We start from the raw sequence: 15,102 nt of genomic DNA on the forward strand, positions 1-15,102 counted from the left end.
GTTAAAGATTATACACTGGGTAGAATGATAATTATGTAGTGAAGAATGATCATTAAGTAGTGAAGAATGATCATTGAATGGTGAATAATGATCATATTGCTTGAGTAGGTGAATAAGTAAAGGGTTTACCAATAAAAGGTTCCATTTTTATATAAAAAAAAAAGTTATTTTTACAGAAATCAATGGATGTTTATTTAATTGTGAAGAGGGAATTAGGCCCTTAACGATGTAAGATGATATCAGCCGAATGGCCGGCATGGCTACTGTTGAAGCTCCATAACCTTTTTTCATTGCCAATTCACATATTTGCGGCTGAATATCCTCGATAACTTCACAAATCCCATCTTTAAGGTCTTGAATCCATTGAGGAGGATTGTCAAAAGCCCTTTCTTCCACGTGGCTCCAAAGAAAAAAGTCTAAAGGTGTTTAATCACAAGATTTGCCAATTGTGATCACCTCTTCGAGAAATAACATGGCCAGGAAATTTTTCTTGCAAAATTGTGATTGTGTCGTTCCTTGTGTGTTGTCTTGTTGAAATTAAATGTCGTCCACGAATTTTATAATTCCGGCCTAAAAAGTCATTAATCATAGCTCGGTAGAGCAATTCATTCACCGTAACAGTTGCACTTGCCTCATTTCAGAATAAGTAAGGTCCAATCACATAACCAGCTGAAAAACCTCACCAAATGGTTACACGTTGAGGAACGAGAGTCTTTTCAACAATCATTTTTGGATTTTCGGAGCCTCAAATGCAACAATTTTGCTTATTAACTAAGCCTCTGAGATGTAAATGGGCCCCATCACTGAAGTAGATATTTCGATGAAAATCCAGATCATCAGCAAAGATATGACGTTTCTGATGGTCGACCGGCTTCAGTTATTGTATTTACTGATCTTTGAAACTTTATACCTAAGTCTTCATACAAATTAAGGTGAAATGTCGTTTGTGGAAGGCCAAATTCCCAACATCAACGAGCAATCGATAAACCTGGGTTTTCGACAAGAGTACGGACTACAGCAACTATATTCCTCAGATGTTTTTGAGAGTCACTTTCTCACACAGTCCGAGATAAAAAGAGCAATGGATTTTTTCACACAGAAGTATAGAAAAATAATAGTTATTTATTATGAAAGTGCAGAGGACATTGATATTCTTCCAAGAGTTCAAAATTCAAAAACGATTCACGAGGTGGTGTGGTTTTGAATTAACAAGTGTCGAAATGAGCCTTCTGTACCAGTATTATAATTTTTTTCTTCAATTCCTTCAATTATTATAGAAACTAATGCAATATTTCCATAAATATCGTTTAGTAATTTTTCATTGAATTGCTGGCAGAACAATTTTCTGTATCACAAATTTGACAGATAAAATAGATGAATCTTTGATAGAAGAATTTGGAGCACCACTGCACCAACATATAATAAAGGAATATATGGAATATGAAATCGACATATTCTCGGACGGACGATTTTGTCTTCAAGATGTGGCAGAATGAACTGACTTGTGACAGAATTAGAGAAATTTAATTCTGCCATCAACACCTATGATCAGATGTAAATGGTCTATCATGAATAATTAACCAAATCTTTTGAGCTTCAATTTATTTCAACTGCATATAATATATTCTTTTGTGTGAACTCGTTACAAATTTAGGTATGAAGTTTCTAAATTTAGATGAACCAATGCTGAATGAAATTACGCATCAAGAGAACCTAAAATGACGAGGTAATTAAAAATATGAAAGAAGGACGATATTGGTTATTAAAACAGAAAAAAATTTAATTCCAATATTGAAGTTAATGCTTTTGATGTGCAAACACAAACCGACAGACAGACAGATACGAAACCAAGATTTTAATGGTCTAAAATGAAATTTAAAAGTGGAAATTATGAGATGTTGAAAGATTCTACATCGGTAAGTAATTTAATTATAAATATTCTGTTCAGAGTTAAAAAATAACGGATATTTAGGCAGATTGATCCTTACTAGAACAAATGCGCATAAATATTGTAGTCCTTTTCTCCCCCAGCTAATATTTCGAATAGATTGTCTTATTTAAAATGAAAACCCTCGAATTTATGAAGAGAGTTATCAGCAATTCGTGCACCCCTCATTCATAACTCGTAAAAAAAGTTGCACAGCAGAAATATAAGGGAAAAGCAGCAGGGGAGAGAACTCTAGTACAAATTTATCAGTAACTTTAAATCACCCGGTATATAATGTTATTTCATAAAGTCATAGATCTGTACCGACGACGGAAACCAGACTACCCCCAGCCGTCTAAGATATCCGTTTAATCTTTCAAAGGACAAGAGGAGTCCAATGCGGGGCTTTACCGTCCCTATCCCGGAAACGGCCGGCACCGTTTGACATAAATTATCATCGGAACAAGGGCGTAGAAATGAGGGGGTACTGGGGGTAACTACCCCTCCCAAGATTTCCAAAATGAAAAATAGCAGAGTTCTCTCAAAGATGAAGAACGATTTTTTTTCATATGAACCAACAATATTTTTATATTTCTTCAAAATCAACACGTCAGCAAAAAATCGGACCCCTTTACGGTTTATGAGTTTATTATCGCTTTCAAAATGGTTACTTTTATTGCACTACGAGCACCTCGTCTATGTCCGAGGTTTATTATTTTCCTTTATCTACCTCTCGATCTACCTGCTTTGTCGGCGTCCTCCTTGCATTGCCATCTGTGATTTTCGCATTCGTCATCGGTATACAGTTACCCGGTGTTTTCGGTTTTTAGTATCATTTTCGTCACAAAATTTTAATACTGTAGTTATCACAGAACTGAACTGGTTTATTCACATCGAGTAATTTTTGTGCCGTGTTTTACAATTTAATGTGTTTCATTCAAATTGCAATTTATTTGTGAAGACATCAGTTTTGAATTCACTATTAAGGGTATTCCTGGATGGGAATTGATTACTGGACTATGAATTCGATCTGCTTTATCTCCATTGATATTAGGTTTGTGAATACAAAATTGCCAAATTGTTTTCGCTGCTCTTTCCGCCCAGAGCAGTTGATCTTATACACTTAATGATATTGTAACTTACGCTTCAACGACTTTGTCGAATCTTCCACCAGATACAAACGTCCAAAGCTTGTACTTCAAATCAAATCTTATGATGACCGTCTGTAAATGGTCAAAGAAACGCTTCAATGGACTAGTTTAGTGATGTTGATAATACTATATTTGACACGATAGAATTAAAATATAGAGCAAAACTGATAAATCAGTGAAAAAATTTTGAAAATCCATCAATAAATGACTGAGAAATAGATTATTTAAATTTACGTATTTTAGCGCGGAACTTCTTTGGTCTGTGACGTCACGGCACTTGCCTGTGATCGCTACACAATAAATTACGTTTAAATACTTAGCCGCGCCAAGGCTCTTGCTCCGTTTGTAGTTGTACAGTGTAATTTTAACTCGAGTTTTGTTTTTATGTCACCATAATGGAAGAAGGCTTCGTGAAAGGACAAAGTGACAATTTGCCTAAAATATATTCGCAGTGATGGAGTTTTTTTCTTCAAATCCATCTTATGTCAGTGCTGAAATAAAAGGAGTTAAACTTTTCAAGTGAGTATCTACTTTTGAGTTTGCTTCATCATGGTTCATATTATAACGATGATTTATTTAAAAAACGTTTCATAAACAGTTTGTAGTTGAGTACTGGTTGTTGAAGTCTATCAATGGCAAAACATATTTACGTGAGGAGTAAAAAGTAAAAAGAGAAAAAAGTAATTTATATGTATGTATATAGTAAGTTATTTCAGCCATCGTGTAACGAACAAAACACGACACGAACGGCACAAGTGATTGTACACCAATGAATTCTTAAGCACTCTGCGAATACCAGTCGTCTAGTGTGTGACGTCACGACACTTACACGTACTATGAAATCATTCTTCCAAGCGCAACTTCAAAGTCCCATAACTTTTTCATTTCTAGAGATATTTCAATGATTCTTCCACATTTTTGTTTCATTTTACTTAAATTTTTAGAATTAATCCTTAACCAAAAAAAATGAAAACTAGTCCATTGTAGAGAATTGATGATCTACAACTTTAAAAATGAACGTTTCGGTCCAAAACTACTTAGTTATGAGCAAAAAACTGAAAAAAGTACGGAAATGTTGAGGTTCTTCGGCCGCCCTCAAGTTAGCACAGGGTCCTCGTGTTGGATAACTTGACAGAGTCATCCCATAACACTACCGAACAACCTGTAGAAGTTTCATTAAGTTCGGAATTTTTTCCAGCAGACCCACCTTTTTTGTATTTGTCTACTGGACTATACCCCCTCAAGAAAAAAAAAGATCTACGCCCTTGGGGGCTTTACCGTCCCCATACCGGAAACGGCCGGCACCATTTGACATAAATTATCATCGGAAGAAGGAACGCACATCCCGAAATCCAATAAACGGTCTCATAAATTCCCCTGCACCGTATTAACATTAACCCAAGAAACGTCACATCTCGATCTCCTCTTATCTAGTCGCCATTAAGTTCCAAGTTAAAGAGCGCAAAGCCCGAATAGAAATAAATAGTAAGAAAGATAAGTGGCAGAACGTGACAGAATGTTGGGGACTGGATTAGCTGTGTCGTGCCACCATAAGACATGGATGTACTCCGTTTGGTTCATAATCACCGGTTGGGGATTGTACGATTCTCATGGTGTTTCGTGTTGCATGTGAACACGAAACGTCGCAAGTCGGAGAAAGAAATGGTTTGAACATGGACCGCCGAGGAAACGGGTACTTTCGATTCTGCTGGGTTCACATCAGGAGGTAGTTGCTTTGCAAGGAGCAAATGCACTCGTAGATACAGATTGATGGAGAACTTTAAGTGAAATCAGAAGCTTTCGAGCAATTGTTCAAATTTATATTTTGTATGCAAATTTTTGCTTTTATAGAGTTCGTTTTACAAAAGATCTATGACAAACTTCGACTATTCTGTAGTTTTTTTTTCTTAAATGTTACAAGCATTTCAAAAAATATATTTTCATTGTTTCATCCTTCTTCAATAATAAAAATTATGATGAATAGAAAAATCTTGAGATTATCAAATTTGATCGAAATGTCCGCCTTGGCTTGAAGGCTTGAATGCAAGCCTCACATTAGGGATGGGCAATTATATCGATATATCGAAAAATCGATATATTTTCAGAAAATTTTCGATAAATAATGTCGATATTATTAATTCCGATACTATCCATTGTCGATATTTTCAACCGATATTATCGATATATTTATATCGATTTCAGAGTATCAAATCCGATATTTTTTTATATTTCGCATTATGATTTCGACCTCACGAAACATATTATACTTTAGTTCCATTAGTCGAAAAACCTGATTCAGCGGACTGTAAAATAAATATCGAATATTTTCGATATATGAACTAGTTTTTAAATTCTAAACATTGAAAATAAAAAGTTATGACTCAATATTGCTGAGAGCTCCAGAAATAAATAAAGACAATAGAGTAGGAATATTATCCAACGGCCGCTTTCAATTATCTTTCTGTGTTTCCAACTGGTTCTGGTCACGATAAATTAGAATTTTTGACTGATGCAACTAGATCATAATATGTTTCCTGTGGTCGAATAGCATATGGATTTTGCAGTGCTCATACATGTTCATTATGATTGCTGTTGATACCATCCTTAGTGAAACAAGCCTTGTCTGACCTCATGACAAGCAAAATAAATCTATCATTTTGGGCATTAAGGAACCATTGGCAAAATTGTAACTGTTTTAGACATCGATAGCATGTAAAACTTGCACATTTTGTCTATGAAATGGATTCAATAATTCTCTTTTCAATACAAGTTATACGAAGTCTGGTGATGAATAGAGATTAGTAGCTACATGCCAAACAGTAATTGATATTTGCCAAAGACAGCTTCCATTACTTTTTTTACATTCACTTCAGTAGGCCGAGTGGCTTTCTTTGAGGCAGGATTGTCAGTTTCTTGAAGTCTTCGGAATAATATACGAATACTGAGTGAGCTAGTTGGTGTCTACTTTATTCTGAAGTCTCGAGCTGCCCTTCTGGAGTTAACATTGGAATGTCCATATTCAAACATAATATCTGCATGTTCCTAAGTGAAAGAATGTTATTCAAAACGTAGGTATATCAAGAGCCAATTGAAAAATTAAGATAACATCAGTTACCCCATCATCCGGTGTTTCGGTTTGTCAGCCTACTGTTAATTCAAAAAAGGAACATTTTTCGAAACCTGGTAACTTCTAAAAGAGAATGAAGCGGACCTATGTTCATAGGAAAATATTCAGAATGAGCACAGCACAGTCTGCCATATAGTTTGTTGAGCACTAGCTGCATAGGTATTCCTAAACAAAAATCTGATGTTAAAACTTTCTGATTCGTGACATTCCATGAAAACATGGAACGACGTGATACCTCAACATAACGTCATTTATCACTTCTTTGAAAAAAATGTCTTGAAAGAAACCAAATAGCTTGATAATCGATATAATGCAAGTTTGGAAGGTTCCCCCTAATCAAGAAGACATTCTGCATTCATATTCATCCATTTCAGATGATATATATGTATCAACTCCAGAATCGTAGAACTCTGCAAACTAAAATTACTTCAACATTGTTTTTCTGTTCGAGAGGACTGTAGGGAGAATCTGAATATACATTTTTGAGATCAGTACAATTCTCGTGAAAGAAAAACAAAATTGAAGTCATTTTCGTTCTTCTAATTTGATATGACAACGTATCGAAAATATCAGTTAGAAGTTAGAACTGCCATCTAAATCCGCCAACATGCATCTTTCGGAATGTATCGGTTCTGTGGAATGTCATTTCAGTTGATCTGTGGGATTCGTCTACCTGATATCGATTATTCGATTAAGTTATCATATTTCCTTTTTTTAATGGAATACAATCAGTATAAATCTATGGGAGATGATTCCCCAATATAAGGGGCCTGTAGCTATCCTGGTACACATGAGGATTCGAAAAATCATAACTTGGATAATCGCTCCTGGTTGAAGGAACCCTCCAGATTTCGGACCAAATTTGTCATCGTTTGCTTGAATATTGAAGGGATTTCTAAGAACAGGACATTGACCATAGACAGTGATGCGGTGGTGACCCTTTTCCAAGAAACCCTCAAGGCAACTGAAGAACAACTCCGTGAAAGAGGATTTAGAGTAGGTCATGTATTGATATATTGCCTATTGAGTTCTGTATGTGGTTTGGCTCATTATGTTGAAGAATCATTAGTTAATGGTGTTGAATTGGTCCGGAAAGGTGACGGAGTATTTTTTATCACTTTGAAATTTTGTAATATTTTCATCATTAATATGTACAGGGTGGGCAAATTTCGATGTTTTAGCACTACAACTTTTGAACCAGAGGAGATAGACAAAATCTGATACCCACTTCTCGATCTCTTTTTCTGATAAACTAACAAGGGTAGTATTCATTTTTGGCCACCTTCTTTTGTTTTCGAGTTATAAGCGAAAATTGGAAAAATGGCGATATCGAAAAACATTTATATCTCCGCTAATACTGATGATAGAGCTCTGAAATTAAAACATTATACAGGCACTCTTTTACGTAGAATCCAGTGGCGTGCTCGTATTTTCAAAAGGGTTTTTAATTACGAAGCTATGACCCAAAGTTATGTTTTTTTAAATGAGAACACTAGATTTTTGTGCCATTTTCTGAAAGCTTAATTTTTCCTGATTTCAAAAATATATAACATCGTATGATTCGTAGCAAAATGAATAACAGAAAATGGTCAAAAACCTTTTTTTCCTTAAGAGTCTCAATATTTCTATGGTTTCAACTGTTGATGAGCCTTCCTATAACAAGAGCAGTGTCTTTCCGTCAATCTGATTATTTCTTTGCTTCTCACTTATTTCTACAAAATTCGAATCTATATTTATTTTATACAAATAGTTTCGAAAAGATAAACGAACTTGGAAAAAGGTTCCTAGGTAGCTTGAACACAGTTTCAAATATTCGTCTATTGAAATATCGAGAAGAGGTGTCGACTGTGCATTGTGCAATTGTTGTCATTATTAGGTGAAATATTATTTCTTGTTTGTCCCTTCGTAATTTAAATGTTGAGTTCAATCAGATATGCATTGTTTCATATGCTGTTTAAAATGGATTGGTACTTGTGCGTATTGATTCTGGAGACCTATGTAAATAATCTCCTGATACATGCATCTCATTACAACTCTTTCGATTGAAAAATTCGATCTTGTGGTTTCTCCGTTATTTCCAAATCAATTTTTAGATGAAAAATTTATAAAACATATCTAGATTCGAATTTTGTAGAAATAAGTGAAAAGCATAGAAATAATCAGATTGACGGAAGGACACTGCTCTTGTTATAGAAAGCTCAATTTTTCTGTGTTCATCAACAGTTGAAACCATAGAAATATTGAGACTCTTAGGAGAAAAGAGGTTTTTGGCCATTTTCTATTATTTATATTGATCCGAATCATACGATGTTATATATTTTTGAAATCAGGAAAAATTAAGCTTTCAGAAAATGGCACAAAAATCTAGTGTTCCCATTTAAAAAAACATAACTTTGGGTCATAGCTTCGTAATTAAAAACCCTTTTGAAAATACGAGTACGCCACTGGATTCTACGTAAAAAAGTGCCTGTATAATGTTTTAACTTCAGAGCTCTATCATCAGTATTAGCGGAGATATAACTGTTTTTCGATATCGCCATTTTTCCAATTTTCGCTTATAACTCGAAAACAAAAGAAGATGGCCAAAAATGAATACTACCCTTGTTAGTTTCTCAGAAAAAGAGATCGAGAAGTGGGTATCAGATTTTGTCTATCTCCTCTGGTTCAAAAGTTGTAGTGCTAAAACATCGAAATTTGCCCACCCTGTACAAACCCTCTAATAGTCTTTGCCCTATAAATTTCGATATGATTATTCCTTATCCTTCAATTTATTGTGGTGATTTCAATTATCATCATTCAATGTGGTATATAATGGAAACTATAACATTCATTACTCCTTTCAGCTTCTTTTCTTTTTTGTATTCCGATTTAATAATAATTATGCGTCTTCAACTTCTAGTGAAGAGGAAGGATGAAAATATTTTGTATCGATGAAGTAGAAGCCCTTGAAATATAAATATGACAGCTGTCAGCTTATTTTGTAAAAAAAACACACTACACCTATACGGGGAGACAGAGTTTTTGCCGAGGTTTGCTCTGTTCTCTTGTATCATACGTTGAAATATATGATGCTCCCTTCACATTTCCTCTGCTAATACTGAGATTCATCGACACATGTTTCATTGCTTGAAATTAACAATTTGTATTGCTCTTTCTCAAAAGAATATACATATATAAATTCATTCGATTGAACAGATCAGTTGCTTTGCAAGTCAGTAACAGTATTTTCAACATTTGCGACTACAAATTTTCATCTGAATTCGGTAAAAATTTGAGAAAAGGATAGTGTGAAAATAAGGAACATAATATGAAATGTAAACATTCGTCTCATTTTCCTAGACTCTCAAGTAAAAACAATGTTCGAAAACGAAATAATCGTTTCTTCCACACACACACATTCATACACCCAATATTGTCATACACCTCGAACGTCATCAAATCCTGTTATCTCGCCAGTAACGAAGCACTCTCCGGAGACAATAGGGCGCAGCAGTAAAATCGAAAGCTCAGCTGGCGAACGCGCAGCAGGTGCACACCCGATAGGAAGATCATATCATCGCTCCGTGATGTCATTAACAACAGGGGCATTTTGAACTTTACTTCGAATAAATTGATACTAGTACTCTAATTATTACCTGCAGAATTTACGAGCCGTAATGCGCCCCATAGACGCTGGGGTTGCGTCATAAAGTTTATTGAAGTTCTGTCCGAGGGGGTAATGTCTGCTGCGAGACAAACAAATGCGGGCAGAAACTTCGTTATTACAGGGTTCTAGGGGAAAAGTGGGCTGGTCTGGAATACCGCGGCTGTAGAATTACCGCATTTCTGATTAAAAGTGGAGCGGGGGTGGAGTTCGAACGTTGTTTTTTCTTTATTTTTAATTGAAATGTATTTCGTCCAGCTGTCGTGGTATTTAAGAATTCAGTTTCGTTTTTTGTGTGGAAGGTATTATTGGGATGTAATTGCGCTTTGTTCGTGTTCATAGTACCGTCAGATATTCTAATTGAGTCTTATTATAGAAATGATACACGTTTATTCAAACTACCCATAGGTGTATAACAAGGATCTTATTGCTGCCACGCTTAATTAGGTACAGGTGTCGAATGTACCTAATGTACTGTGAATTATTTCAAATAAATATTCATATGCCAAAAAATTATTGGAAATTAGTCAATTAAACATAAAATATAGGTATCTCTCATTCTGGTCACACCTATGAGAGAGTTTCTCTAATTCTGTGGCTAATCTGTTTATTCTGCCACATCTTGTACAACAAAATCGTGCGAGAATATGTCATCTTTACACAGATTTCATGTTTATATCTTATTATTATACAGGGTGATTCCAATTTATTACCAAGATTTCAGATTCATTTTTTCCATAAATATGGGTAAGCAAACGCTTCGTTTGCTTACGCAAAGCGAGCAGAGCGTTAAAGTTTCAAGATTTTTCAGTTTTTTCTTCATAGCTTATCAGTTTTTGAGAAATTAAAATCAATCTACGGTCTACCGTAGTAAAACACATTTTTTTGGCAAAATTCTATTTTATGATGTTGACTTCGAGGGCGATATAGCGATTATAGCGATCTTCCAAATTTTCGATACCATTTTTGTAGTACGATTTGTCTCTCGCTTCAAAATAGGCCCCCTTTTTGGGCTATTACTTCTTCATTGGCGCTAAATTCGTTTCCAGCGAGCATTCTTTTGAGATCTGAGAACAGGAAAGTCGCTATGGGCCAGATCTGGCGAATGCGATGGATGCAGAAGCAATTCAAAGCTCATTTCATGCAATTTTGCAATTGTTTTCATTGATTCGTGACACGGCGCATTGTCTTGATGAAACAACACCTTTTTTTCTAATGGGGCCGTTTTTTAACGATTTCATCCTTTGAACTATCCAATAACGCTATATAATAATCGCTGTTGATTGTCTGGCCCTTTTAGAGGTAATCAATGAATATTATATTTGCGCATCCCAGAATACTGATGCCATAACCTTGCCAGCTGACTGTTGTGTTTTTCCTCGCTTTGGATTCGGTTCATCGTGTGCAGTCCACTCAGCTGACTGTCGATTGGACTCCGGAGTGAATTGATGGAGCCATGTTTCATCCATATCGACGCAAAAATTCAGGTTAATTGAACTCAAGCAGCTTCAAATACTGCCCAGAATCATTGACACATTTTTGCTTTTGATCGATTGTGAGCTCGCGCGATACCCATTTCGCACAGAGCTTTTTCATGTAAAAATATTCGTGAATGATATGATGTACATGTTCAGATGATAATTTCACAATGTTTGCTATCTCAATCAACTTCACTTAATGGTGATTCAAAATTATTTTATGAACTTTTTTGATTTTTTCAATGAAAAACAAGGTGTTAAATTAGAAAAAACATAAGTATGGACATTTACACTTGTTTGGTATAATCTGTGTATTTCCAAAAAAAATTAAGAATGTCTCCCTAATGGAGAGTACGTGTTGTAAAAAAAAATTGAAAATTACAGCGCTTATTCGTAATAGAGCTTCGGGTCAATAATGGAACATCTTTATTGCATTTGATATAACATATAATACTTATATGCAACAGTTTTGTGGTCTCCATTGAATGAACAAGCGCTCAAATCCTCCTTAAGCAAATATTTTCTCGATTTTTCATTATATATTATTCATCATAATTTCCCATAGGTAGAGATAGTTGCTGATATAGTTCGCAGCATGAAATAATGAGTTCTAAGTATTGAAGTAGAAAAAGTTATCAGATTCTCAGTAAGAAAACAATAAATGCCTCTTCACTTTGAATTTCAATTTATTTTCACAGACATCATTTGAAACAAATTATTTGTATCGGTATTGCTCTCAAAATCATTCATACATTTTGTTGATACAATTCCTTCCCAAGAATTTCATTATGAAATGAATATATGGACAATGACCCCTGGTTGTTGGAAGGTTGGTCAACGCAAATATTGACTAATCGGTTATCAAATCTATGGTGAACTATAAAATAAATGGTGTAAATTATTATTAAAATGTATCTTTGAGTATAAACTAGTCGAATGTGTACTAAACAACACGTTCTAGTACGTCACTGATTTCAGTTCACTTGAAAAACCTTCTAATGAGAAAATGTCGAGAATGAAAACTAGTTCCCCACACATACTCGCTACCCATTAACACTTCAATTCTTTTCCCGAGACTAATCTAATGACCAACCCAACGCTTACGTCACTCCAACAAAGAACAAAATAATCGCAAGACCAGTCTTTGAACAATATAACACTTTTTCCCCTCCTCGTTCACAGCTATTCTTCCAATAGTTAATAGAACTTCTGACAGACAGTTCCTACATATAACAGACGCACAAAGAACAAAATTTAATCTCTGGAGAATGCTTAAATGCATGGCGAAAACCACTCCACGACAGCCACAAAAGAACTTTTCAGGAAGTGACTCTTATCATGGCCCTCATTGAAGAGATCCCGGTGTCGGTGACGTCAGTGGCAGCCTGACAGGATGCCGTGTCGTTCCACTAAAGATAAATTGGGCTTTGTTTCTGAAAACTATTATCATACGAGTTTGCTTGATTGGTTTTGCCGGCGTAACGAGATGGAGTTCAGTTCTGAGGCTTCTTTGTAGAAACTGGGCTAATTTGAGCTTGCTCGCTGTAGATTTGGAGATTGAGGCGAAGGAATATTTAGATTGGCGTGAGAGCTTATTATATTGGCAGCAGGGAAGTCATTTATGCGTCGTTGCGTGAGGCAACAGACGATCTAGGTAGAATGTTATAATATGTAAATTAATACTCTCTATACCAATATATGTGCCTTTGACAATATACTTATCTGGAGGTTCAGTAGTTAACAGTCTAAGCTCTTAAAAAAATCGTAAAAGGGGAGCTGACTCGACTTCTGGCTATCGTAGATTACATGTGCTTTCTAACCTAGGAAGTATAAACTTGTCGAAGAGTCCCTGTCCAGCTCAACACCGCAGCTTTACAAAATATGAAGGCGAACAAAAGTAGTTTAATTTAATACACAGTCAATCCCAGGAATTATTGTTATTTCAAGAAATAAAAATATACAGGATGGCCATTTGAAAACGAAACAGACGAGATTACAGACGAAATAAAGTTTTTCGATAGAAATGCTCAGACAGGTCGATTTCTGTTTCGAGGGGGACAACTTAAGATGTAGGTTACGGACGCATAGCGCTTCAACCCTTGCTACTACAACCCTCACCCCCAAATTTTGAATAGTGAAGATGGGGTGAGTGATACCTCATTTGAAAGGTATTTTTATACTGATTTCAGCACAGTAATTGTTTTTTCATTTTATGCATTAGTTCTCGAAATATTCTTAAATAAGTATTTGAAAATGAAGTGGTGTTTTCATGGCACTTGTAGTGTTTTGTGAAAAATCGACATTTTGAGCTTCAAAACAACCATGACTGTGGCTTTCTTCCTAACTAACTAACGCATGAATATTTCGAGAACTAATGCATAAAATGAAAAAACAATTACTGTGCTGAAATCAGTATAAAAATACCTTTAAATTGAGGTATCACTCACCCCATCTTCCCTATTCAAAAATTGGGGGTGGGGGTTGTAGCAGCAAGGGTTGAAGCGCTATGCGTCCGTAACCTACATCTTAAGTTGTCCCCCTCGAAACAGAAATCGACCTGTCTGAGCATTTCTATCGAAAAACTTTATTTCGTCTGTAATCTCGTCTGTTTCGTTTTCAAATGGCCACCCTGTATGTGCGTTTGACAATATACTTATCTGGAAGTTCAGTAGTTAACAGTCTAAGCTTTTAAAAAAAATCGTAAAAGGGGAGCTGAGTCGACTTCTGGCTATCGTAGATTACATGACGTGCTTTCTGACCTAGGAAGCATAAACTTGTCGAAGAGTTCCTGTCCAGCTCAACACCGCAGCTTTACAAAATATGAATGCGAACAAAGGTAGTTTAATTTAATACACGGTCAATCCCAGGAATTATTGTTATTTGAAGAAATAAAAATATATAATCCCAACCTAAGGTTCGGAGTGCTAAGGAGACGTCTGTTGAAAAAAATGTCCACAAAGTCAACATTCTAGTAGAAGAATAACACGAATTTTTCCCGCTGCTGAAGATGCTGTACAAAATCCTGAACCAGCACTCAGCCAAGCATGTCTACATAGAAGGCGCATGCAATGGACATCCTCTATAAATGAAGAAACCATAAGCATTTACTATGAAGTGACAAAAATGAAAGATGCTAAGGCTGATTGCAGAATTTCGCATCAAGCCCAAGTTTCTGAACAAAGGGAGGGTTTATTGAGAAATAAGTCGAATGAAACAGAAAAACCGCTCCATGGATGGAATTGAAATTCTCTTGGATTTTTGTGGTGATATTGAACTGTAAATCGTTTTTTCGATATTTCCAATTCAGCGCTTGATTATCCAAAAAGCCTCCAAAAGCTCTTTTTTTATCAACTTTACAAATTAATGTAGAGAACGAAGAAATTTTTTTTCAGAAAATACCATAGCTACTTCTTGTAGAGGATTCATTCAAGATTTCAAAACATCCCCCAAATTTTCTGTGCAAACATTGATTGGTGAGATATTGATGGTTAAAGATAAAAAGGTCCTTTTCAATTCAAAGTTCGATATTTCAGAGAGAAATTCTCGTATCAAAATTTTGAAAGAAGGATATTGAAGCTGAATGAACAAGTTACATATAGTGGTAGAATTGGAAAAAAAATTTCCAAGTCTGTAGCCCAAAAATAAAAACTGAAAACATTTCACAGAAATTTTAGACATTGTATTCATTAGGATTGAGCGATACAAGTTGCTTGAAAAATTTTTCCATCATGAGATCTCTAAACTATAAACTTCAAGCTTCAAAAAGCTTCTTTTCA

This window comes from Harmonia axyridis, chromosome 1, assembly GCF_914767665.1.
Source record: "Harmonia axyridis chromosome 1, icHarAxyr1.1, whole genome shotgun sequence".
Classification (NCBI taxonomy): Eukaryota; Metazoa; Arthropoda; class Insecta; order Coleoptera; family Coccinellidae; genus Harmonia; species Harmonia axyridis.